Raw genomic sequence first — 25,337 nt, 5'->3', positions numbered from 1 at the left:
TCTCTCACACACACACACACACACACACACACCGCCCCCTCAAAAAACCAACAGGATGGGGGGGGGGGGGCGGACGAGGTGGCCCTAGCAATGGGTAGTTTCGGTGCAAAGATCCGGGGGTCCCGCTGGCTCTCACCTTTTCCTTGCGCCCGCCGCGGTCCCTCCTGACGCGCCAACTCCTGGCCGGCACCTGACCTCCCCGGTGCCCGGCGCAAGGACAGGGAACAAGAACCAAGGTCCCGGTGCAGACGGCTTGATTGCAAACCTGGGGTGCCGGGCCGGCCCGCGCGTCCCCCGCGCCCCCGCCGGCCCCCGGCCCCTCTCTCTGAGCCGCGCGGGTTCGCGGCGGAGTCGCAGCGGCGCCGGGGTCAAGGCGTCCCCACGCGCACAGTCCCCGCCGGTTCGCTGAGAGCCTGAAAGCGAAACTTGTTGCTCCCGAAGGTGAGAGAGAACGGTTCGGCAAAGCTTGAAACGCATCTCCCGGGCGTCCTCCGGGGCCATGTTTGCTACACCAGGTAACTGGACCAAGGGACCCCCGGAGGGTCCCGGGCTAGGGATGCGCGCTCCCCTCCAGCCCGAGCGCGCAGAGCTCCCAAAGCTTCGCCTCCTCGGTGCTCGAGGCACTGCGCTCGGGGATCTGCGGTGCCAAGAAAGCTCCTGCCTCAGAGACCCGAGTCCCCCCACCGGCCGCGGGGACGACAACAGAGCAGGCGGGCTGCGGAAGCGCTGTGGGGAGGTCCACCGCCCAGGGAAGCCGCGGCGGGGCGGGACGCAGCGGGTCTGGACCCAAGTGGCGTACGGTGGGACCCAAGAAGCGCTGGGGCCGGGGAATGCCGCCGCCGAAGGCTCACAAGTTAAAAGAAGTTGAAAATGTTTTTAAAACGGCCTTTGGCTGGCCTGGGCGTCGGTGTCGACCCTTTTCGATTCGTCTTAGACCGACGCCCTCTTTCGGCAGAAACTTGCACCCGACGCCTAACCGTGGTGCTACCGCCCCCCCCCCCCCCCCCCCCGGGCGCCGCGTTTCTTTGGCCAAGGCCCTGGAGCACGCTGGCTCTCCTCCACCGCGACAGCGAAGAGGCCATCGGAGGTGTCCGGCCATGTGGCAACTGCTGGCCTCAGCGGCCGCCGCCCTCCACCGCCTTCCCCTGTCTGGCACCGCTAGCGCTGTTAGGGGAGACGCTTTCTCCTCGGAGTCTCTCAGATTGCACATTATGCACTGTGGTCCCAAAATCTTCACAGTGGAGAAGCCGTGAGAATGTTCATTTGTTTAATTCAAGCTGCTTTTAAAAATTTTTACAAAAGACGCATCTACATAAAATCTCATTCCCCAAGTGGGGAAAGCCACCTGTAGTAAAAACTGGAATTTCGCACTCCACAGCAACTCAATCCATCCTGGACTCCTCGGAGGGGCAGGCGGTTATATCAGAGTTTTGGTTTTTGGTTTTTTGGTTTTTTTGTTTTGTTTTGTTTTGTTTTTGGAAGTGGGGGAGAAAGAGAGAGGAGAGAGAGAACAGAACAACAGCTAAACTCCGAATTCCAAGGGTCTTAGTGGATTTCGAAATGGGTTGCCAGGAGACACGAGGGAACCGAGGTTTCCTATTACTCCCCTATGCCCTGGTCTGAAACACCAGCCAATGGCGATTTGATTCTGCAGTGTGTGATGTGGGCTTACTCAGAGAGTCTGGGGTTTCAGTGGCACCGGGCATGAATGCCTCGCCCATCACCCTCGCCCTTGGGTCACCCGCAGGGCAGCACGATTACCTTGGGGTGAGCACGGTGGCCTCTCCGTGGTCTTTAAATAGGAGCTCTCGCCCGCCAGCCTGTCACCAGAGAGCATCAGGAGCAAGCTGTGGAGGGGAACACACACACACACACACACACACACACAGGAGGAGGGAAACTTGTGCTACTGCACTTGCTGATGCTCAAAACGTACCCCTGGCCATTCCTAGGAGCAAGGGCTGGGGTTGTGGTATAGCGGGTCAAGCCACCCATTGCCGTTGCGGTATCCCATGTCCTGGTCTGAATTCAAGTCCCAGCTGCTCTGCTTCCAATCCAGTTTCTGGCTAATGTGGCCTGGAATTCAGCAGAAGCAGTTGGGGCCCTGTCACCCATGTGGGAGACCAGGATGGAATTTCTGACTTAGGCCTGGCCCAGACATGGCTGTTGAAGCCATATGGAGAGTGAACTAGTGAATGGAAGATTTCTTTCTCTCTCTCTCTCTCTCTCTCTCTCTCCCCCCCCCCTTTCAAATAAATAAATTCTTTAAGAGACATTCGTTTTTAAAAATATACCACCTATGATGCCATGTGAAAGAGGGTGGGGGCGATGAAGCTATCACCTGCTTTAAGTAGTAACACCCTTTATATCAAAACTTTATTTCATATAGCTAACTTTTGAGGTTGCTCAGTACAGTAAAACCAAAAGTAACATCACTTTTTTTATAGAAAGCTTTTATTTAATAAATATAAATTTCATAGGTACAACTATTTGGATTATAGTGGTGTAACATCACTTTTTAAAAGAATTTTTGCAGTACTTTAATCAGAAAAATGAACCAAACAACAAAGAAGGGGAAATAAAAACAATTCATTCCTCAGGTCCAAAAACTACCTTTTACTGTTCATCTGTTGGATAAAAACAAAGGAAAAGCATGTAGAAATGCCATAAAATAGAACAAAATTAACCGTTTGAAAGTCTTTGGGCAATGTTAGCCCTAAACGTGGTGCTATAGAAACTAATAGACTTTCTGTAGGATTTAGAAATATTTTCATGAGTAGCCACAAACCATGATTTGTTTTTAGCTATAACCTACTAAAGTAAGATGGCAAGTTTTCTTTAATGTATTCAACTGTTAGCTTTCCAGCTCTATGAAATGAAACTAATGTCCAGAAGTTAACTCCTCTACTATCAGGGAAGACAGCACTACACAGCAAACCAAATGTGAGATTCTCTAATGCACTAGAAATGTTCTCAGAAGGAAGTTTTCTCCACTAAGGTTTAAACAGCATCTCTCACCCTTCTCCCTCGGAACCCTGGCAGCAAGTGCCACAGTAAGAGCCCAGGCCGATACTGGATGGGCCTCATCTCGCTTTCCTGGCCAGCTCCGGAGTGACAGTAAAGAATACCCCAGCAAGTCTGCTGCTCGCAAGAGAATGCCTTCTGGGGACAGAATTGTTGAAAACACACTTCCCCCTAGAGGCAGAAAAGATGAAAGAACATTCCACATAAGTCAAGTGCATTTCTGTAATTTAATGTGTTGGGATTTCATTTTTAGCATATAGTTGATGTTTTAGAGAAAACCATTCCAGATGTAGAAAAAAGTCTATAGATGCCAAAAAAAATATTAAAACTTTGCCTCTGGGTTTTAGTTTGCTTTACAAGGGTTCTATTAACTGACCCCTTTTCTCCTACATACTATACAAGTCTCTGATTCTCTTTGCTAGCACTCCAAACAATAATAATCTCACATGTTTCTCTATTTAAATTTATATGATTTCATCAGAAATGTGAGCTTGAGATTCTTCTGAAAATGCAGAGTTGTTGCTGTATAATCATTTACCTTGATCTTTTTTTCATGTCTTTGAAGGTGATCCAAGACATGGTGACACTAGAAACACTTCTGAAAAAGACATTTGTGATTTCACTGTGACACTGGCATGAGGCTTGCAAGCTACATGAAGAATTCCTTTATCACTGACGGATAGGCCAATTATTTAACAGAGTATTGCATTTATAAGAATAAGTGCATTAACTGTTGAAATTGTTACTTAATATATACTAAATTGATCTTCTGTATATAAAGATAATTGAAAATTAATCTTGATGTGAATGGAATGGGAGAGGGAGTGGGAGATGGGAGGGAAGTTATGGGGGGAAAAAGCCACTGTAATCCAAAAGCTGTACTTTGGAAATTTATATTTATTAAATAAAAGTTAAAAAAAATAAGTGCATTGCCTCAACTTCATGCCTACCAATACTGATTACATTGAATTGGTTTCTTTAGTTGTGCATTGCATTCTTCCAGAAATGGATATAAGAAGGCTCATAAAAATACAAAATGGAATTTTAGAAAATTTTCCTCCTGACAACATATAGTCATTGAATCCTCCTCTCCTGACCTGTACTTTCTTCTGTGAGCTGTTAGCAATGGCTCCAAGGCTCAGAAATTTTCTGCTTTCCCATCTGAGTTTCCATAGCATTCCTTGAGTTCATGATCACACTAAACTTTATTTCCATTCACAAGGAGGTGTGCCTGAATTGGGATCCAGTCTCTAGGGTGACATAATGCAGAGAGAGCACGCATTTAGAAGCCTCACAGGGGCTGGCGCTGTGGCGCAGTGGGTTAATGCCCTGGCCTGAAGCGTTGGCATCCCATATGGGCGCTGGTTCCAGTCCTGGCTGCTCGTCTTCCATTCCAGGTTTCTGCTGTGGCCTGGGAAAGCAGTGAAGATGGTCCAAGTGCTTGGGCACCTGCACCCATGCAGGAGACCAGGAAGAAGCTCCTGGCTCCTGGCTTCCTGATCAGAGCAGTTCCAGCTGTTGCAGCCAATTGGGGGAGTGAACCAGCAGATTGAAGACCTCTCTCTCAGCCTCTCCTTCTCTCTATGTGTAACTCTGACTTTCAAATAAATAAATAAATAAATCTTTTTAAAAAAGCCTTACAAATATGTTGCTAGATTATCACCTAACCGTTTTGACCATCAGCTTCTTCACTCTCCTCCATTCTCCTCTTGCAAGATAGAGATATTGTTCTAATATTGAAAAAAAGCAAATGCAAAATCCTTGGTATTCAGTAGAAAATTAATAAGTGGCAATTCTTCTTACAGTCTCTTCAGTGCCTGTTAAAAAATTCTTACACCAAGTAAGTGTCCTGTAAGTACTTATGGAATGAATAAATGAATTCAAAACTCAAACGATAGGCTTTATATGTAGTTTGTTTAAGATTATCTACTGCCTGATACAACAGACCTTCTTTTGCAATGTTTGGTAACAGTGGCTTCCCTGGGGGAACTCTGTTGGCGATCACTTTGATATTGGCCCCCTGGATTCCCAGCCTTGGATATTTACTAGTAAGCTGGAGACAAGAACTTATTCCTTATCCTTTCTCCTACATAATTGGGCAAAGAAAGCAGGTGCTCATGTTTCCGCCCATCAGCTGCCCTGAACAGCTCTCAGACTCCTCCAGAAACGCAGGCTGAGAGGACTCCAGGGATCAAGAGGACACAGGGATGAATTAGGGAGTAACAAAAACAGAGAGCTATGCAAGGTGCAGGACTTGGAGGATGGGGGAAGACTGTATTAAAACAGAAAGAGAACTGTATTAGGAGAAATGCATTTAATTTATAGTTGTGGATATTACCATAAATAGAGGAAAGAATACACCTTGATGTACCAAATACTCAGGATTGATAAATATTGGGCTTAATGCGTATGTCCAATTCAACAAATCTTTTCCAACATTTGTAGGGTGTCAAAGACCATGGTGTTCCATAGCTTGAGATACTTTTCCTTTGTTTGAGGGTTCAAGCTCCTAACTCCAGCTTCCTGCTATTGCACACCCCAAGAGGCAGTGGTGACGGCTCAAGTTTTTAGGTCCCTGCCACGCACAAAGGAAATCTAGGTTGAAATCCCAGCACTTGGCTTCATCCTGGTCCACCCACGACTGTTGCAGGCATTTGGAGAGTGAACCAAGGGGTGACAGCTCTCTCTCTCTTTGTTTCTGTCTCTCAAATAAATAATATTTTTGACTGTCTGAGAGGCAACATAACAGTCAAATATGCCCCTTTGTTTAACAGCAACATTATCAGGACAAAAATATGTCAAATTTTTAAAAAATATAATAAAAATCATTTTTCTGATCTTTTATTAATATTGAACATTTTATACTCTTATGAGCATTAAGTCATTAAAATATAAACTCACGAGAGCTGTGATTTATTTTCCTTCCTTCCTGAACACTAGGTTGGTACTCAATTTCATTTTATCAATGACTAATCAAAAGAATGCAAAGATTATTTTGGGAAAATAATTTAAAAGAAATAATAAAAGGAAAGGAAAGATAAAGAGCATTGATCACATATATAAATTCATATATACAAACTCCTAAAGGCGTAATTTTCAAAACATTCAGATATGAGCACATTGGATTTCTGATTATGAAAATAATATAAGAGGCCAAAGATCCTAAATACCAACTTTAAGAGGTCTTAGGGTGTCAAATTACAGCACTCATCATTCATACTTAATTCTTGATTATTTCCTTTCTAATGAGAAAAAAATTGCAGTATTCTTTTAAAAAAACATGCATTATCTTTTATCATGCTATGAACAGAAATTAAAGGTAATGAGGAAAATTTCTGTTACCTCATGTGCAAGGCTATGAGATGCAGTTTTTTATTTCTTTCCAACTAGTACATTCCACTTGGTATTAAATCTTGAATAGCTGATGCCTGAGACTAAAATAGAATAGAATGCATGAGGAAAACATCAGGAAAATTCTTGACATTTGCCCTCTCATATTTTTGGTAATCATGTTGTGACATCAAATTTCCCCCTCTTATTAGTGGAGAAAATTGTTCCATCAAGTTGACATTGTTCCTACTCAATTGTTGTAACTCCTTTGACATGAATTGTTCTTCTTTGCTCTTCATCTGTTCTGCAAACATACTCTCTTTCTAGCCTTCATCTTCATTTTCCCTTTGCAAGCTGCCTGGGAGAAACAGGAAGGACTGTTTTAACTTGAACCCTGTTGTTTTTCAGATTTTGAGTTGTCCTGTGGTCTGACATGGAAATGACATTCAACTTCGGCAATTTCAAATATTATTATATTCAAACATTATCTCACATTGCAAATCATTCGCATTATAGTGAATCACTTTATTAATCTTTGCTAACCTCACACACAATTTTTTAATTAATCACATCCACAATTCTTGGCACGCTCTCATTATCAACATTATCAGTCTGCAAGGTCCGTGTCTTATTTTGATTTCTCCCCTTCACTGCTCTCTTCAAATTCTTTTCATTCCATAGGATCCTTTTTAATGTGCTTAATACACACTGCAGATAAATCTATACTCTTCAGAAAGTTTCTTGTGTATGCATGCTATGCATTCCAATACAGAAATTATTTTGTGTTAATTCTTATTTTTCCAGAGAGTAACAGAGATAGATGTAAAGAACAATGTTGTGTGAAATCGACATCATGACTACTGCATGCTGAATATTTTACCGTAATTTTCTGTACTCATTCTCCCAGCTGTTGACAACTGTGTTAATTCCCTGCTACCAGTATTGCTCTGATGAAGGGCCTCATCTTGTGTCCCCATATGGACATGTATGAGCATTTCTTAGGTGTATGTGTTTTGGACTCAGAGGTATGAATAATGTGCTTTGATTTTCCTTACTACAGTTAGAGCGCTCCGCAGAACGGCACATCCATTGACATTTGCACCAACTCTACATGGGTTTCCTTGGGTCTAAGTTTAGTATGTTTCTAATGCTTGTCTCCATCATCAAAGAGAAGGACTGAACCAATTACCTGAGATCCTTCCTAACTTTAGATTCTGTCTTCCAGATGAAAAGACAGTTTGAACACAAGTCCTGGACCTGACCTTTCATTGTCCTGATTAGGTCACCTGCCTCTTCCTGTCTAATCACTGTGGGCAGAGGAACTGTGTGTGATAGTTGAATCACTGTTTTCCTCAAGTAAAATCTCTGTGTTGTTATGAGAGAGAGAGAGAGGTGCTTAATTATCAAAAGCAAGTGCTCACTGGAGAGTATATGTTTAAAACTACAACCTGGGGACAGCATTGTAGCACAGTGGGTTAAGCAGCCACTTGTGACACCTGCATCCTATATCAGAGTGCTGTTTCTAGGAATTTCTCAGATGCTCCGCTTCTAATCCAGTTCCCTGCTAATGCACCTTGGAAAGCAGTGGAAGATGCCTCAAGTACCTAGGCTCCTACTACCCACACGAAAACCCTGGGTAGAATTGTAGGTTCCTGGCTTTGGCCTGGATCAGCCCTGGCAGTTTTGGACATTTGGGGAAGGAATCAGTGGATAAAATTTCTTTCTCTCTCTCTCTCTCTCTGTACCCATCCCTCCCTCCTTCTTTCCCTCACTCCTCTGTCACTTTGCCTTTCAAATAAATAAATGAATAAATATTGTTTAAAAAAATGGCCCAGTAACTAAAACCATCTGTGACAAGCCCATAGAAACATCTCGCTCTTCTGACTTGAGCCAGCCCATAACATAAGGAGGGAGCACCATGGAAACAGACTATAGGGTGACACCTCCACATAGAGAGACTGCAGAGAAGCTCAAAGCACAGGCAATGGGGCTTTGAGCTCTTGCCAGATTTTTGGAGCTTGAAGACTTCTACTGAATAGGGCTTTTGAGCCGTGGAAGTGATCTGTGGAGGAGATGGCTCTCTGTCCTGCCATGCTCCTTCTCCTCTTTGTCCTTACTAATAGAACCCTACTTTATTCAAGGCAGCAATTTGCTCTGCTTAAAAACTGTACTGATGGAGGTAGAAATTGTTGGGAAAATGGTCAAGAAACTTCTTTAAAGGAGGACATAGACTAAGGCCAATTAAACTTCTTTTTCCTTTCTGGAATACAAACATGATGGCTAGAACTCCATCAGTCACAGCAGGCCAGAAAATTATGCTGACAACGGGGCCCTTGTGCAAAGAATGTGAGGTAAAACTCAAGATCTGGGGTTGGTGTTGTGGCACAGCAGGTAAAGCTGCCACCTGCAGTGCCGGCATCCCATATGGGCACTGGTTCCAGTCTCTGCTGCTCCACTTCAGATCCAGCTCCCTGCTAATGTGGCTGGGAAGGCAGTAGAAGATGGCCCCAGTGCTTGGGGTCCTGCTGCCCATGTGGGAGACTTGGAAGAAGCTTCTAGCTCATGGCTTCAGACCAGCACAGCTCCAGTTGTTGTGGCCATCTGGGGAGTGAAACAGCCGATGGAAATCTCTCTGTCTCTCCATCTCTCTGTAACTATGACTTTCAAATAAATAAATAAGAAATCAAGATCTGAGACTTCAGTGACAGACCTGCAGCTTTCTTTTACAAAAGTGAATAAACTCATATTTTTACCCAGTTCTTTGAGCTTTGGCAATTACATTTCATTTAAAAAAAAAAAGAGTTGTGCATTTGAAAGTCAATTACAGGAGCCAATGCTGTGATGTAACGGGTAAAGCCACCGCTTGCAGTGCCGGCATCCTATATGGGCACTGGTTCACGTCCTGGATGCTCCACTTCAGATGCAGTTCTCTGCTATGGCCTAAGAAAGCAGAAGAAAATGGCCCAAGTCCTTGGACCCCTATACCCGTGTGGAAGACCCAGGAGAAGCTCCTGGCTCCTGGCTTCGGATCTGCACAGCTCTGGCTGTTGCAGCCAGTTGGGGAGTGAACCAGTGGATGAAGACATATCTCTCTCTCTCTCTCTCTCTCTCTCTCTCTCTCTCTCTCTCTCTGCCTCTCCTTCTCTCTGTGTGTAACTCTTTCAAATAAATAAATAAATCTTTAAAAAAAATAATAAAGAAAGTCAGTTACAGAGAGAGAGGAAGAGACAGAGAGAGAGATCTTCTGTCCACTGGTTCACTTCCCAGATGACCACAATGACCAGGGCTGGGGCAGGCCAAAGCCAAGAGCCAGGATTTTTTTGATCTCCCAGGCAGACTGCAGGGGTCCAAACATTTGGGCCATCTACTGCTGCTTTCCCCAGGTGCATTAGCAGGGGGCTGGATCAGAAGTGGAGCAGCCAGGACTTGAACCAGCACCCATCTAGAATGTCAGCATTGCAGGTAGTGGGTTTACCTGCTATACCACAATGCCAGTCCCTGGCCATTACCTTTGAATCTAATCCTAGCAAATACATCAAGATGGGTTAAGTAACTTGTATTAATAAATTGGATTGGTTGTGGACTCTGGTGTTTATTTTTCTTTTGTTCTTCCCTTCTATATGGAAAAGTCTTTGGCAGTTCTGCCTTGGTCTCACCTCTATCCAGGGAGTGCAGAAGGAGAGGACTTTGCTTATAAACAAGCAAGGTTTTCCAAGGGGCAACAAGTGGTGTTGGTAATGACAAAATGAGAGAACACGATTGGAACCACGAATAGCCCTCTCCTTTACACTTGGACACACAGTCATACTTAAACATCAGACACTCTGAATTACTAAGTAAAGGACATTCCCTTGCAGACCCTGGAGAGCCATCAGATAAACCTCGAAACTTTCTTTAAAAGATGAAAAACATTTGGACACAGCAAAGGAAGGACACCGATTATTCCCAACAGAAGTTCCAGCATAAGCAGGAGCTTCGCAGTGGAGTGCGGGATGCTGGGTGGACTCGAAGGAATGAGGCTCCCTGGGAGACGAAGCTCCTGTTGGGCAACTGCAGCAAGTTAGTTTGGACACAGAAAGTGAGTTTGGATGACATAGCTTGTTGGAGGGACAGTTGGAGTGGGAGAACATGGAAAGCACTTCACAACATTTTACACTTCGGGGTTTCTCCTAAAATCATTGAGTAGGGCCTGAAAAGTTTTGAGCAGGAGGACAACCTGTTGAAACTAACCATTTAAAAGGTCAGCCTCCTTTTCACCAAGATGGCGCCGAAGGCGAAGAAGGAAGCTCCTGCCCCTCTTAAAGTCGAAGCCAAAGCAAAGGCCTTGAAGGCCAAGAAGGCAGTGCTGAACGGCATCCACAACCACAAGAAGAAGAAGATCCACACATCCCCCCACCTTCCGGCGGCCCAAGACACTACGCCTCCGACGGCAGCCCAAATACCCTCAGAAGAGCGCCCCCAGGAGAAACAAGCTTGACCACTATGCCATCATCAAGTTCCCCCTGACCACGGAGTCGGCCATGAAGAAGATAGAAGACAACAACACACTGGTGTTCATTGTGGATGTCAAGGCCAACAAGCACCAGATCAAACAAGCTGTGAAGAAACTCTATGACATTGATGTGGCCAAAGTCAACACCCTGATCAGCCCTGACGGAGAGAAGAAGGCGTGTGTGCAGCTGGCTCCTGACTATGATGCTCTGGACGTCGCCAACAAAATTGGGATCATCTGAACGGAGTCCAGCTGGCTAATTCTAAATATATGTTTTTTCACCATAAAAAAAAAAATAAAAGGTCAGCCTCGTATTGATATAAAAAATGGGTTTGGAGCTGAAGGAGTCTACAGGAAAGGAGCACCTTGAAGGGTCCGTATGCCAGTCCAGAGGTAGGTGAAATCATATTTCCTGGATAGACTAATGTGATAGCAACAGGAATGGTGGTGATGAGCGCAACACTAAAGACACATTGGTGGCCCGGCGCTGTAGCTTAGCAGGTAAAGCTGCCGCCTGCGGTGCCAGCATCACATATGGGCACCAGTTCAAGTCCTGGCTTTTCCACTTCCCAACCAGCTCTCTGTCACAGCCTGAGAAAGCAGTAGAAGATGGCCCTACACCCACGTGGGAGACCCATAAGAAGCTCCTGGCTCCTGGCTTCAGATCAGCCCAGCTCCAGCTGTTGCAACCATTTGGGGAGTGAACCAGTGGATGGAAGACTTCTCTCTCTCCCTGCCTCTACAACTCTGTAACTCTTTCAAATAAATAAATAAATCTTTAAAAATAAAAAAATAAAGACACACTGAAGGAAGTCATCAGGACAAAACGACTTACAGGTATCAAAGACTCCGAAGTTTTATGTCATAGGAGCTTTTTGCCTGAAAAACTATGAAACTAAAAAAAATTACTGCAAGTTTTTACAAAATGCTTTCAGGGAAAGTCTCTGTCTAAGCCAGGTACCCAATCAAAGTGTACCTGAGAACAGAAGCAGTTAAAATATTCAAAGAAAAAATAGTCATATTTGACCTGAACAATCCCATTATTTTTTTTTTTATTTGACAGGTAGAGTTATAGACAGAGAGAGAGAAAGAGAGAAAGGTCTTCCTTCCATTGGTTCACCCCCCAAATGGCCGCTACGGCCTGCGCTACGCCGATCCAAAGCCAGGAGCCAGGTGCTTCTTCCTAGTCTCCCATGCGGGTGCAGGGACCCAAGCACTTGGGCCATCCTCCACTGCCCACCCGGGCCACAGCAGAGAGCTGGACTGGAAGAGGAGCAACCATGACTAGAACCCGGCACCCATATGGGATGCCAGCGCCGCAGGCGGAGGATTAACCAAGTGAGCCATGGTGCCAGCCCCTGAACAATCCCATTATTAACCTGTGCCACTCAGACTCAGAGCAGTCGTAGAATTGTCTATTGTCTTGCAGATTATAAGCTTCTCCATAGAGTAAACCAAGTAAAATAGTCAAAACCATAAGCCTTACTAAAGGCAATTTGATATCTTAGATTGAGACCCAAATAGGAAAAAGGACATTAATGGAAAAATTGATGGAATCTGAATAAAGACCAAAGGTGAATTAATAGCAATGCACTAATGTTAATCTCATAGTTGTGGCAAATGTGCCATGGTTATTTAAGATACTAACATTAGAAGAAACAATATACAGGAAATCTCTGTATTGTAACTTTTCTGTGAATCTAAAGCTATTCTAAAGTAAAAGTTTATATTTAAAAAAATCATACACTTTGGAGTCAATTAGACCTAGACAGATCTCCAGCAAAATGAGCTTGCTTTCCTCAAAAAGTGGAAGAGAGAGACCAATAGTATTGTCCTCATGAAATAATGCAGGTCAAGTTGTGGGTGCTCTACATGGTGCCCCATAACACTCAGTAATATACAAGCTAATGTATTCTGATGCTGGTGAGCTCCTTTATTCAAAAGAGTTAGCAAGTTCTTCATGAAGTCAAGGAAAGACCTGGAAGCTTCCTAATCAAAAAGCAATTCATAGCCAGCAACATGAATACATGTGGAGGATGCAGTCAGTTTGGAATATGATTCATATAAATCAGCTATCTAAATGAGCAAATTCATCTCAAGTTTTTTATCACAGTTACAGATAAAAACTTATTTTATCGTAGTTACAGATTTACAGAACAGCTGCAAGAATCTAACAGAGCCTTCTTGTACAGCTCACATCCAGTTCCCTCCAATATTAACATCGTGCATTCATTACAACTGATGAACCAATATTGATACATTAATCTTAACCAAAATCCATACTTTATTCAATGTAGCTTAATTTTTCCTTCTTTTTTTAAATTTTTTTGACAGGCAGAGTGGACAGTGAGAGAGAGACAGAGAGAAAGGCGCCACAAGGTGGAGGATTAGCCTATTGAGCCGCAGTGCCGGCCTAATTTTTCCTAATTTCCTCTTACTAGTCCAAGAGTCCATGCAGCTTGCCACATTACATTTCATGTTCAGGTGTCCGTAGGCTCCCCTTGGCTTTGCCAGTTTCTCAGGCATTCCTTGTTCTTCATGACTTTGACAGTTTTGAGGAGTATTGACCAGACAGTTTATAGAGCTCCCCTCAGTGTGGGGTTTTCTGATGTTTTCCTCTGGTTATGGATTTGAAGGAAGAAGGCTGCAGGGGGCACTGCCCTCCTTATCACATCCTATCAAGGACACATTCAATTCATGTGACTTCTCAGTGCTGACGCTAACCTTGACTGCCTGCTGTAACCTTGACTCTCTGCTGTGAAGGAAGCTGACACATGTGATGAGAGTCTCCAGTTGGTTGACTTTAAGTTCATCAAAAGAGAGGTTATCCTGGGTTAATCTAACAGCCAGAGGTGGAACTCTATGGGGACACTCCGTGCACTTGCCGAGGCAGTACCCGCCTTGGTGAAGGCTGCCCTGGATGACCTTTGAATTTCCTCCAAACCAGCTACGATGCCAAAATCTGAAAAACACAACAGATCAAAACAGCCTCACTGAACTCGACACTGGCTAGGGTGAGGTTGCAGCTCTGTGACTAAGGAGACCTCAGGAGCTTCTCATCTTGGGAAAGTTTGAGGGCAGAAGATTCCATTGCTGAACAGTGTCCCACCTCCTGAGACAGTGAAAAACCTAAAAATCTCTAACTTCTTTGAAAATGAAACTGTCCCTAGTAGAGTTAACCCCTTGGTTGACCCCTCATTGCAAATTACCTCATGAGCTGGCTTTCTTCCAAGACACAGGATGCTGAGAAAATGTTGCTGTGGAAACAGAATTTTCCTAAGAGTGTAAGCAGTAGGTTTGGTGAGGGGTCAGCATCTCTGGTGGGGATAAATCTAACAGCTGGGGGTGGGAGGGGCACCTGGACCAGCCGATGAAGCCTGGGTGTTTGCCAGCAAAGACTCGGACATATAGGCTTCCCACTCTAGAGAGCCTGTCTCCGCACCTGGGTGGCAGATTATCTGGCTGCTTGCTCTGCCTCAAGACAGAAAATTCTTTTTTTTAATATTTATTTATTTACTTGAAAGGCAGAGTTACAGATGCACAGGGGGGAGAGAGAAAGAGACAGAGAGAGATCTCTATCTTCTGATTCACTCCCCAGATGGCCGCAATGTTCAATAGGTGGAGCTGAGCTGATCAGAAGCCAGAAACCAGGAGTTTCTTCTGGGTCTCCCACACAGGTGCAGGGCCCCAAGGGCTTGGGCCATCTTCTTCTGCTTTCCCATGCCATAGCAGAGAGCTAGATCAAAAGTGGAGCAGCCAGGACTGGAACCGGTTCCCATATGGGATGTCGGCACTGCACTGGCGGTGGCTCTACCTGCTATGCCACAGTGCCAGCCTCAACTGCTGCTCCTCTGGCTGGAATCAATGTTTATAAGAAGATTCCAGACACTGAAAAGAGGGAAGAATGTCTAAATTCAAGCCTTGACTCCTTTAAATGGAGGAGTCTTCGTTGCTGTTTGATAGAAGAAATAGCCCAGTAATGGAGGGTCATGACTAATCCTTGGTCCTCAATAAATATGAATTAATAATTAAACTAGAAGCTCTCTCCAAGGACCCTCCTTATCCCATCCAAATAATATTTAGCAACAAGATCACTTAATTTTTTTAAGAGACTGACTAGGAGGTCTTTTATTATTATTTTTTAAGGCTTATTTATTTATTTGAAAGTCAGTTACACAGAGAGAGAAGGAGAGGCAGAGAGAGAGAGGTCTTACATCTGCTGGTTCACTCCCCAGTTGGCCGCAACAACCAGAGCTGTGCTGATCCAAATCCAGGAGCCAGGAGCCAGGAGTTTCTTCTGGGTCTCCCACACGGGAGCAGGGACCCAAGGACTTGGGCCATCTTCTACTGCTTTCCCAGGCCACAGCAGGGAGCTGGATCAGAAGTGGAATAGTTGGGACTCCAACCAGTGCCCATATAGGATGCCGACACTGCAGGCAGAGGCTTAGTCTGCTACACCACAGCGCAGGCCCCAATCATCTTAATTTTTATAAAAATACTTTGACAACGCCTCCCAGCTCTTTTCTGAGGATGCTGTTCAGTAGACACTCAGACTAAACTTTTATTTTTTTTTTTTTTATCTTTTATTTAATGAATATAAATTTCCAAAGTACGACTCATGGGTTACAATGGCTTCCCCCCCCATACCGTCCCTCCCACCAACAACCCTCCCCTTTCCCACTCCCTCTCCCCTTCCATTCACATCAAGATTCATTTTCGATTATCTTAATATACAGAAGATCAGCTTAGTATACCTTAAGTAAGTATTTCAACAGTTTGCTCCCACACAGAAACATAAAGTGAAAAATAATAGATGATTTTTTTAAAATGATGATGAAATCAGATCAGACCTATTGTCATGTTTAATCCCAGTGAGAGTCAAGTTGGGAATTGAAAAATTTTTTTTTTTTTTTTTTTTTTTTTTTTTTTTTTACAGAAGATCAGTTTAGTGTACATTAAGTAAAGATTTCAGTGGTTTGCACCCCCATAGAAACACAAAGTGTACAGCACGTTAAGGACCGAGATCCTACATGAGGAGTAAGTGCACAGTGACTCCTGTTGTTGACTTTACCAATTGACACTCCTGTTTATGGCATCAGTAATCTCCCTATGCACCAGTTATGAGTTTCCAAGGCTATGGAAGCCCCTTGAGTTCTCCGACTCTTATCTTGTTTAGACACGGTCATAGTCAAAGTGGAGGTTCTCTCCTCCCTTCAGAGAAAGGCACCTCCCTCTTTGAAGACCTGTTCTTTCCACTGGGATCTCACTCACAGAGATCTTTTTGCCAGAGTGTCTTGGCTTTCCATGCCTGAAATACTCTCATGGGCTTTTCAGCCAGATCCGAGTGCCTTTAGGGCTGATTCTGAGGCCAGAGTGCTATTTAGGACATCCGCCATTCTATGAGTCTGCTGAGTATCTCACTTCCCATGTTGGATCACTCTCCCCTTTATTTATTCTATCGGTTGGTGTTAGCAGATACTAGACTTGTTTATGTGCTCCCTTTGACTCTTAGTCCTTTCATTATGATCAATTGTGAACTGAAATTGATCACTTGGAGTAGTGAGATGGCATTGGCACATGCCACCTTGATGGGATTGAATTGGAATCCCCTGGTATGTTTCCAACTCTACCAATTGGGGCAAGTCAGCCCGAGCATGTCCCAAATTATACATCTCTTCCCTCTCTTATTCCCACTCTTATGTTTAACAGGGATCACATTTCGGTTAATTTTCAACACTTAAGAATAACTGTGTGATAATTACAGAATTAAACCAGTCATATTAAGTAGAACAGACAAAAAAAAAATACTATGAGGGATAATGTATTAAGTTGTCCATTAGCAGTCAGAGCTATGCTGATCAAGTCACCATTTCTCATAGTGTCCATTTCACTTCAGGAGGTTTCCTTTTTGGTGTTGAGTCAGTTGTCAGACTAAACTTTTAAAGAAATATCAAACTCTCATTGGAAAATATCCCAGAGTTGCATTGTTTATTAGCAGCATTGTTTTTCTTAACACCAATACCAGCGTGTCCTATTAATTTTGACCTACTGTACACCTGTCTCTTTGTAAGCTGAGACTTGATTTTTCTTTGCATAAAGTACAAACAACCACCACAAGTCGAATAGAAGCCTAGAAAGCCTAGGATTCAAAGAGACAGTCCTGCCATAAGTGGAAACCTTGGAAAAGATTTGGCAGGCATCTTAGGACAGAAAAATATGTAAACTTAGTTGGAAATGATTTCTTAGGGATGAAATGAGACCAAAGCTTAATCATGATTAGTCCTGAAATAATGCACAGGGTTTGGGAAATGAGAAGATTGCCTGTCCATAAAAAGCATTGTGCCTCCTCCCCTACCAAAAATAACTGGCTTCCCATGAGCCCTGAGTAAAATGATGTGAGCATTTCCTAACAAATTCATTTTCTACAGAGAGACAAAGGTGGCGACCAGGGCTCATTGACCTGTTTATACGGAGGTACTTTGGCTGCCCTGATTTTGAAATGGTAAAGGTTAATAGAAATTATCCTTTTCATTTAAATTTTCTGGGGGATAACACTGTGGTGCAGTGGGTTAACCCTCCACCTGCAGTGCCGGCATCCCACATGGTGCCGGTTCTAGTCTCAGCTGCTCCTTTTCCAATCCAGCTCCCTGCTATGGCCTGGGAAAGCAGTAGGAGCTGGCCCAAGTCCTTGGGCTCCTGCACCTGTGTGGAAGACCCAGCAGAAGCTCCTGGCTCCTGGCTTCGGATCAGCCCAACTCCAGCTGTTGCAACCATTTGGGGAGTGAGCCAGTGGATAGAAGACCTTTCTCTCTGTCTCTCCCTCTCTCTGTCTGTAAATCTACCTCTTAAATAAATAAAATCTTTAAAAAAAATTTCTCGTTCTTCATTTTTTCCAAAAGACAATAACAATAATCCTTGACCCCTTTAAACATCCTTTCTATGTTTTCAGAATTTCATGTCTTTTACGTTTGTACAGCCTAAAATGGAAGCCAGTAACTAAATTTCTCAGCCTCTTTTAAGGCTGGGGTGTGAGCTTTTGCCCACACTACATCAACAGGTACACTGATACTGATGTGCATCTCTCATTTAGAAGCCACCGATGTAAAGAACTGGATGTGATGCAAAATGAGTTGTGGTGAAGGGATCCAGAGAGACCCGGTTTCTAGAAGGAGTATGGGCAGGAATTCTGACTTCTTGTGCCCAGGCCACAGTACATGCTGCAGGATCTCAGCCCAGCAGCCATTGTCCCAAAATACAGTATATCATTTTTTAAAAAAATTGAGGATCAGTAAGGCCAAGATATCAGGAAGCAGTTGCCATTGAAAAGATAGTTTTCTGGCAGGCGCCGTGGTTCAATAGGCTAATCCTCCACCTGCGGCGCCGGCATACCGGGTTCTAGTCTCGGTCAGAGCACCGGATTCTGTTCCGATTGCTCCTCTTCCTGTCCAGCTCTCTGCTGTGGCCAGGGAGTGCAGTGGAGGATGGCCCAAGTGCTTGGACCCTGCACCCCATGGGAGACCAGGAGAAGCACCTGGCTCTGGGCTCCGGGCTTCAGATCAGTGCAGTGGGCCGGCCTCAGCGCGCCGGCCGCAGCGGCCATTGAGGGGTGAACCAACGGAAAAGGAAGACCTTTCTCTCTGTCTCTCTCATTGTCCACTCTGCCTGTCAAAAAAATTTTTAAAAAATAAATAAATGAAAGATAGTTTTCTAATCACGGTTCTCAAGAGATGATGTGGCAAGCCAAGGGGAGCCACCGGGGAAGCACTGGGGTCAGTCAGGAGGCAAATGGAAAGGGAGGAACTCTGGACCAGAGCCTTTGTGGTGATCTCCTTTGGAAGCATTGACGCGCAGACTTAGGATTGACTGGTTGCAGTCATTCCAGTGGGATCCGGAGCCTAGATGCTTTCCTGAGGGGTCTGGCTCCAAGCCCTGGGGTGCTTAGGCAAGTGGCCCGAGTGTAAGAAGTAGATAGAGGAGATCACTAGGTGTGTATTTGAAAACATGCCCCTGGGTGAGCTGCTTGCAATCTCGAGGAGCTGCTCACCTACAGAGTGGAAAACCCTTCGAGGTTAGCAGGGCCCCAGATGTGCAGGCAGCTGAATGCAGAAAATGAAAGACATGGTGACCACACCAGGACAGAAGGGCCTGCCCGGTGGCCTTCCTCTGTCATTCAGGCATTGTTCTCAGCTGCATTGCTTCCAAACCTAATTTACTCCCCTTCTGGACATTCTGTGAACTAACTGGTATTCCTAACAAATTCCATTTCCACTTCATCTAACATAAGTGGTTTTGGCTTTTGTAATCAAGAAAACTGACTTACATACTATGAAAAATACTTAGCCCAGGAATTGGTAAGCAACAAACATGCAATAAACATCAGTTATTATTGTGGTTACCATAATCTCTTTGCTTAAGAATGAAGAAAAATATCGTTCTGTAGGACTTATTTCTTTTTTATGGAAAGGTCTTATTTAATAAGTATAAATTTCATATGTAAAACTTTTGGATTATAGCGGGCTCCCCCCCCCCCCCCGCCATATCCACCCTCCCATCCCCAAACCATCCCACCTCTATAGGACTATTTCACACGCTAGGAAATTGAGGATCAGGGCTATTGTCACACACGGTTAGTGGCAGAATGGGACCTAGAATCCTGCTCTCCAGATTGTTCGATGGTCTAATGCATTGACCCAGATGTCCCCGTCCTCAGTCATAGGGTGCCACTCTTTCCCAGATCCCTGATAGCAGTGTCACAGACTTTCCGATGTTGAGAACTCAGCCTCATCTAAGGCACTCTTATTCTTACAGGAGGCCGGATCCCCAGGTTTTTCTGTCCTCCAAATGCAAGAGGAATCTCCGCATGCTGCCCAAGAGGCCCCCTCTCTTCCACTCTCAACCTCTAACGAGGGATTAGCACCCCTTATGTTTGCATTGTTCTGTTCCATCTCATTAATGGCCCTTCAGGGATACTCATCCAATCCATTACTCTCATAATCACTATTTCCACCAAACTTCCAGCACCTACTGTATTGCCCTTGCCTCTACATTTCTGGATTCCTTTCTACTGGTATGCACCATTCAGCATGGCCATGGCTATCAGCATTCCATCTGCCGCTCTTCTCAATGCCAGTCACCCAGCAGGTATCTTGCTCCAAAATCACACAGTAGGGTTGACATGATTGCACCACCTAACACCAACTATCTCAGATACGGTTCTCCAGGAAATGCACTCTGAGAGGAGATTTGCACACAGGAAGTTTATGGGTGAGTGTTCTTATCATCAATATCTGTGGGAGAGTAAAGGCAAGAGAATAAGGTAGGAAGGATTGAACTGCCATGCAACTCCCACCAAGAGCTCTGGAGCTGGAATGACCAACTTTGAGGCACAGTGTACAGACTCTTACGGCTTCATGCACAGGGAGAAGCATGATTTAGGGTGAGGGCACTTTCCTCAGCTGAGTGCAATTCCTAGAGAACAATCAGCTGCCAGCAACTCCAGCAGGTGGCAAAATGACTAACTCTGTGCTACAGGAAGAATCTGGGCTGGGGCCTGTGCTGCAGTGGAGCGGGTAGAGCCACTACCTGCAGTGCCGGCATCCCACATGGGCGCCGGTTCGTGTCCCGCCTGCTCCACTTCCAATCGGCTCTCTGCTGTGACCTGGAAAAGCGGTGGGGGAAGGCCCAAGTCCTTGGGCCCAAGGACTTGGGCCTCTGAACCCACACGAGAGATCCAGAGAAAGCTCCTGGCTCCTGGCTTCAGATTGGCGCAGCTCTGGCTGTTGCAGCCAATTGCAGAGTGAACCAGCGGATGGAAGATTTCTCTCTCTCTCTCTCTCTCTCTCTCTCTCTGTGTGTGTGTGTGTGTGTGTGTAACTCTGACTTTCAAATAAATAAATAGGCCGGTGCCGCAGCTCACTTGGCTAATCCTCCATCTAGCGGCGCCAGCTCCCCGGGTTCTAGTCCCAGTTGGGGCGCCAGATTCTGTCCCGGTTGCTCCTCTTCCAGGCCAGCTCTCTGCTGTGGCCCGGGTGGGCAGTGGAGGATGGCCCAGGTCCTTGGGCCCTGCACCCGCATGGGAGACCAGGAGGAAGCACCTGGCTCCTGGCTTCGGATCGGCGTAGCGTGCTGGCCACAGTGCACCGGCCGTAGCGGCCACTTGCGGGGTGAACCAACAGAAGGAAGACCTTTCTCTCTGTCTCTCTCTCTTTCACTGTCTAATTCTGCCAGTCCAAAAAAAAAAAAAGTTCAAATAAATAAATAAATCTTTAAAAAATAAAAAAAAAAATCTGGGCAGCACAGCACATACTCATTATGTCAAGGGAGAACCTACATTTGGAACAATCTGAATCCAAGTCATTTGGATGCTAGAGATCAACAAGCAGTTCCTAACAGAGATGAAGTAGAAACATATGCTTACCATTGCACAAGGCCAGGACTAGGGTGAGGGGAAGTTACAGACCCCCAACACTCCCACCCTCAAAACAGCCTCGAGGAACAATGTGTCCACGTTCCCTTGAAGAAGATACAACATGAAGGAAACTTACTGTATTATTTATATTATTATTATTATTATTTTTATTATATGTGTGTGTGTATCAGGGACTGCTGACTGCCTTCCATGGTCCACTGTCCATTTGATTCTTAGTGCTGCTAACTGGGCACATATTGCTGGATGGAGATGTGTGAGTGATGGTGAGAAGGAAGCAGCAAGGCTGTGTGTGGCTTCCAGAAAGATTTGTTAAAGAAATCAAAGCTTTCTATTTTCCTCTTTCCTCCTCTCCATCAATTAGATCAACATAATGATTAGGGTTCTAGAAGCCATCTTGGACCTAGGTATGAGGAACACCCTAAACACAACAAGGCAGTGATGGCCTTGGATAGCCTAGCTCAAGACTTTCATGAGAAAAGTAATCAACTTTCTTGCTTAAGTCACTACTCTCTCCCGGAATAAATAAAATAATAATGAAGACAGAAAGAACAATAACAAAGTAAGACATAGCTCTAGCGAAAGAGAAAGGGACCCTGCCATGGTGAAGTCCCTTAGCCCAACGATAGCCTCTTTTCAATCTCTAACTGATGTCTCCAACCTCATTCTGCAGAGCTTCTATTTACATAATTTTCTTAATTTACCTTTTCTGTCTCTGTTTTTTAAAAGATTTATTGATTGATTGATTTGAAAAGTAGAGTTACAGAGAGAGAGACAGAGATCTTCCATCTGCTGTTTCACTCCCCAAATGGTTGCAACAGCTAAGACTGGACCAGGCTGAAGCCAGGATCCTGGAACACCATCTGGGTCTCCCACATGAATGCAGAAGTCCAAGGACTTGAGCCATCTTCCTCTGCTTTCCCGGGTGCACTAGCAGGGAGCTGAATTGGAAGTGGAGCAGCCAGGACTCAAACTAGCACCCATATGGATGCCAGCATCATAGGCAGGTTTAACCCCCTGCACCACAACACCAGTCCCCCTTCTATCTCTCTCTCTCCCCCTCCCTTTCTCTCTCTCTCTCTGACTACTCCACTATTATATAGTACATTGTGCTGATGACTTTATTTTGTGGGCCAGCAGTTATGGAATATTGAGATAGGATCACTACAGAATTAGAGAATTAGAGGACCCTACCTAAAACTCCTGATCTAAAAGCAGGTTACCACAGATGATGTGATTTGGGGTGTTCTTCCTTACGGGAAAGGGTGAGTACATTTTTAATTCCATGAAGAAGTCAGCCTGCTAGGCAGCAGCATCTTTATTTGGTGTGTAGAAGCATTGTGAGTGACAGTTGAGATGTCAAAGCGACAGCTGCAATGAGCATTAGGTTTTTCTCTATCTGCCTCCCAATCGCTCTTTGAAATTTTAGGATGATGTGGGTGGATTCAGTGCTCTCCTTGCTACTTCAGATTCTCAAGCAATTCGTACTGGCCCTGGCCCTGGAGAAGACGTTCTTAGCACCACGCCCATGTCACCCACACCTCACCACCTCTGTGTGCTCCAGCCCAGAACTGCCAGAACCTGCATCTCTGATTGGAAGCTCTTTTCAAAGCAGAAGGCTGCCCTGCCTGAGCCAAAGGCAGCTACCAGGGCTGGACATTGGGCAGTTCAGAAATCCCCCAGTGCCTACCCGTCTTGGGTGAGATAATTCTAAGGCACTCATTCCCACAGAGAGTACAGATAGGCCTAGCAGAAGGTTCAGGAGCTTGACCAAAACGTGACCAAGCAATGAATCTTTGTTGTCATGGAAACTATATAAAGCCATTGGCCATTTTCTACAGATGCCCCCAAAATGACAATTGCACAGTTTGCCCTCTGCTTACCAAAATGTGCATGGCATTAAAACTTCATGGGAGTCAAAAGTGTCATATTTCCTCCCAACATGATAATGTTTTGTTTGGGTTTTTTGTATCTGTTATTTCTTGTTAATTTCTCTGCCTTTGCCATCCCCATTGTGATCTGCCTTCTACACTTGCAAGTAGTTCACCTTTCTTTTATAGTACATTTATGTTAAAATCAGATATCATGTTTTTCTTCAGTTTTTTTCATCTTAGCAAATTGCAGGAAAGTAATTACAGGGAGATTCAAGAAGACAGACTAGCATAACAAGAAGACTAATTCATGAGTTTTGCTTACTAAGTACAAGATGTTAAATCCTCTGCATACATTATCTCATTTAATCCTCACAACAACTGTCTAAAGGAGTCATCTTGAGTTCATGAAACTGAACCTTCAAAGACTTGAATAATGTGTCTGCAGTCACATAGGTGATGTCTGGCAGGGCCAAGATTTGAATCCAGTTCGATTCTAAAGCTCGTATGCCCAAGAAGTGTTCCACAGCAAACCAAGAGATTTAGATTCAACCAGAAGTAGGGTTGAACCTGCTCACGTCAATTCTCACTACCACATGTGAAACAAACTTGAGTCTCCATTTGCCTAACCAAATTGTAAGCTTCTAACTGCTCCCTCTTCATTTTGAAAAAATTACTTCAAAGAGCTTTCCCATTTTAGTCATTTGTGTTTTTTTCAATATTTATTATGAAATATATGTCCTACATTCATAGTACCACTAATAAGAGGAAAGTTCCCAACCTTTCTTTGGAAAGGTTTTTGGAAACCTTTCTATTGGAAAACCTAAAAAAGATCTTGGAATAATCATAGAAAGAATCTCGAGTAAATTACTAACATTTTAGAACTGGAAAAAATCAGCCAGTCTCATTTATTCTATTTCACAGATAGAGAAATGGGAAATTTTCAAGGAATGCTCATTACTACTAAATGAAGCCAAGCCAAGAACCAAGGTACTGTGATTCTATCATTCCTTGTTATAATGCATCTTATTGTGCACACCATGTTATTAGGAGCTTCTGGTCCAACCATTCACACTCCTCGTCAGTCAGTCCTCGGTTGCTGGGTTCTGCATATTATAGAACTGAAAGGGGCCAGCGCTGTGGCACAGCAGGTTAATGCCCTGGCCTGAAGTGCCAGCATCCCATATGGGACACTGGTTCAAGACCCGGCTGCCCCTCTTCCAATCCAGCTCTCTGCTGTGGCCTGGGATACATTGTGGCCATCTAGGGAGTGAACCATCGGATGGAAGACTTCTCTCTCTCTTTCTGCCTCTCCTATGTGTAACTCTGACTTCCAAATAAATAAATAAATCTTTAAAAAAAAAAAAAACTGAAAAAGTGGCAGCGCCACTAGAATGAAGCCCATGAGATTTTGATGGAATTGTCATGACACTGTAACAGTGGAGTTGAAGAATGGGACATAGGTCCATGAAACAATCACAGCTGGAGATGTCAGCATGAATACACATCTTAAAGCTGCAGAAATGACCAGGAAGAACAAAGAACTGCTACTGCTGGAAACACAGAGTGTTCAAAAACACAACATTCATGGTGCCAGTGCTAGGGCACGGTAGGTTAAGCCTTCGCCTGAGGCGCCGGCATCCCGTATGGGCACTGGTTTGTGTCCTGGCTGCTGCTCTTCTGATCCAGCTCTCTGCTAATGGCCTGGGGAAGCAGTGGAAAATGGTCCAAGTGCTTGAGCCCCTGCACCAGTGTGAGAGATCTGGAAGAAGCTTCTGGCTCCTCGCTTTGGATCAACCCAGCTCCGGCCATTGCAGCCATTTGGAGAGTGAACCAGTGGATGCAAGACCTCTCTCTCTCTCTATCTCTCCCTTTCTCTGTCTAACTCTGTCTCTCAAATAAAATAAATAAACCTTAAAAAAGAAAGGAACTCAAATTATAAAAAATAATAACTTTCGAAATTTTATGCTACCAGACAGTGTACCCACTCTGGGTACACTACTTGTGCATGTTGAACCTAAGCTGAAATCTAGAAAATGGAAGCTTGTTGCAGGAAGAGGCCAGGGTCAAGGTCGAGAAGAGGATGAGGACGTGGCCACAGCGGAGGAAGCGGTGGTCCTGGGCGAGTGTCTCTCAAGGTTACTATTTCAAAGTGATGAGTAATTTGGGATTTTTTTGGTACAAATTTTGTTTG

The 25,337-nt window shown here is 44.5% G+C and overlaps 2 protein-coding genes, 1 long non-coding RNA gene and 1 pseudogene across 3 annotated transcripts in view; 1 reads left to right on the top strand and 3 right to left on the bottom strand.

The window, feature by feature from the left end:
- The window catches only part of NPR3 (natriuretic peptide receptor 3), a 97,515-nt gene extending 90,260 nt beyond the window's left edge, over positions 1-7,255 (bottom strand). Inside the window, exon 1 of the mRNA XM_051853840.2 lies at positions 137-7,255. The gene's annotated coding sequence lies outside the window, so the exon portion shown is untranslated. The remainder of the gene's footprint in view (positions 1-136) is intronic.
- The window catches only part of LOC138845174 (large ribosomal subunit protein uL23-like), a 1,058,548-nt gene extending 1,047,406 nt beyond the window's left edge, over positions 1-11,142 (bottom strand). The window contains exon 1 of the mRNA XM_070056628.1: positions 10,751-11,142. The gene's annotated coding sequence lies outside the window, so the exon portion shown is untranslated. The remainder of the gene's footprint in view (positions 1-10,750) is intronic.
- A 1,616-nt stretch (positions 11,143-12,758) lies between these two features.
- LOC138845176 (uncharacterized) overlaps positions 12,759-25,337 on the bottom strand; it is a 31,489-nt gene continuing 18,910 nt past the window's right edge. The window contains exon 2 of the long non-coding RNA XR_011381996.1: positions 12,759-15,219. This is a non-coding gene — a long non-coding RNA (uncharacterized lncRNA). The remainder of the gene's footprint in view (positions 15,220-25,337) is intronic.
- LOC127492801 (small nuclear ribonucleoprotein Sm D1 pseudogene) lies at positions 24,538-25,299 on the top strand (annotated as a pseudogene).

The sequence above is a fragment of the Oryctolagus cuniculus genome, chromosome 14, assembly GCF_964237555.1.
Source record: "Oryctolagus cuniculus chromosome 14, mOryCun1.1, whole genome shotgun sequence".
Lineage (NCBI taxonomy): Eukaryota > Metazoa > Chordata > Mammalia > Lagomorpha > Leporidae > Oryctolagus > Oryctolagus cuniculus.
This window is presented reverse-complemented; position numbering and strand designations above follow the sequence as displayed.